The sequence below is a fragment of the Triticum dicoccoides genome, chromosome 2B (assembly GCF_002162155.2).
Source record: "Triticum dicoccoides isolate Atlit2015 ecotype Zavitan chromosome 2B, WEW_v2.0, whole genome shotgun sequence".
Classification (NCBI taxonomy): Eukaryota; Viridiplantae; Streptophyta; class Magnoliopsida; order Poales; family Poaceae; genus Triticum; species Triticum dicoccoides.
The window spans coordinates 626,809-628,594 of NC_041383.1; positions in this window are offsets into that span (position 1 = coordinate 626,809).

Sequence of the window (1,786 nt, forward strand, 5' to 3'; positions counted from 1 at the left end):
GGGGGGCGTCGTCGTTGGTCGTTGCAGGTCAAGAGCAGCGGCGCTTGGGGGGAGGCCGGCGGCGGGGTAGGAGTTGGGACGGCGGAGAGGGAGGTCTGGGTCGGGGAGGGAGATCTGGGTCGGGGAGAGGGAGGCGGCGTCTCATGGGTCGGGGAGAGGGAGAGTGAGGGGAGTGTGCTGCAAGATGCTAGGGTTTGGTTGGCCAGCGTGCGTTTAGGAGACGTTGGATCTGTATGGTGTGGACGGCTCAGATCGGCTTAGGGGGGGTGATCCGTGGGAAGGGAGGTTCTGCCTTCTGATTGGTCCAAGAAATGTATCATTTAAAATAGTTTCTAAGTGGTAAAAATAGAGGGAATTTATCAAGCAACTGCCAATAATTTTTTCCAAAAATGGCACCACCAAAAAATATCACTCAACTTATACAACATTTTCTGGATGATAACCAACTTGGATGATAACCAACTTGAAATGGGCATAAAAATTCAAAAAAAAATCAAAAAATTGGGAAACCTTCGCATTGTTTCATTGTTTGTGGCCAAGTTCCCAGGAAAAATAATAAACTTGTAATAAGGCAATTATTTTAAAAAAGTGTTCTCAGAAACAAGCTATCACGTGTGGAGATCAATGGCTTTCAAGCCAAATGATCAATCTTATGGCCACATTCATGGCATAGTTTGTTCAAATGATCTCATATTGTGCACAAGGGTGCATCTTGGAATGACAAACAATGTTGCCTAAGGAAGTTTTCGTTTTCTTTGGACGAAAAAACCATTTTCCATTTTTCGAGTGCCCAAAAGGAGGGTTTTTTGTGAAGGACCTCCCAAATAATTGTTGCAAAATTGGACCAAATCATTTTTCTAAAATACTAGGCCATATTTAATGTACAATTGACAAAATGGTTGGGTGTCAAAAGTTTTGATCCACCTCTGGTGAAAAAGACAAATTCCCGCCGATTCAGTTGGAAGCGGGTCAAATTTGAACTGTAGGTGCCTCATAGTTTGCTATTTATTTTTTCCAAAAATCATTTCTAGGTACATAAGTACCTATTTAATCAAAGAAACGCCAAAAAAATTCCAAGATTCAACCACTAGCTAGGAACGGTCATTCCCGCCGTTTTGACCGCATTTTGAAACGGGCATAAAAAATTCAACAAAAAATCAAAAAATTGGGAAACCTTCGCATTGTGTCATTATATGTGGCCAAGTTCCCAGGAAAAATAACAAACTTGTAATACGGCAATTATTTTAAAAAAGTGTTCTCAGAAATGAGCTATCATCTCTCAAGATTCATGGCTTTCAAGGCAGATGATCAAACTTATGGCCACATTCGTGGCATAGTTTGTTCAAATGATCTCATATTGTGCACAAGGGTGCATATTGGAATGACAAACAATGTTGCCTAAGGAAGTTTTCATTTTCTTTGGACGAAAAAACCATTTTTCATTTTTCGAGTGCCCGAAAGGAGGTTTTTTTTGTGAAGGAACTACCAAATAATTGTTGCAAAATTGGACCAAATCATTTTTCTAAAATACTAGGACATATTTAATGCACAATTGACCAAATGGTTGGGTGTAAAAAGTTTTGATCCACCTCTCGTGAAAAAGACAAATTTCCGCTGATTCAGTTGGAAGCGGGTCAATTTTGAACTGCGGCTGCCTCATAGTTTGCTATTTATTTTTTCCAAAAATCATTTCTAGGTACATAAGTACCTATTTAATCATAGAAACACCAAAAAATTCCAAGATTCAACCACTAGCTAGGAACGGTCAAGCCCGCCGTTTTGACCG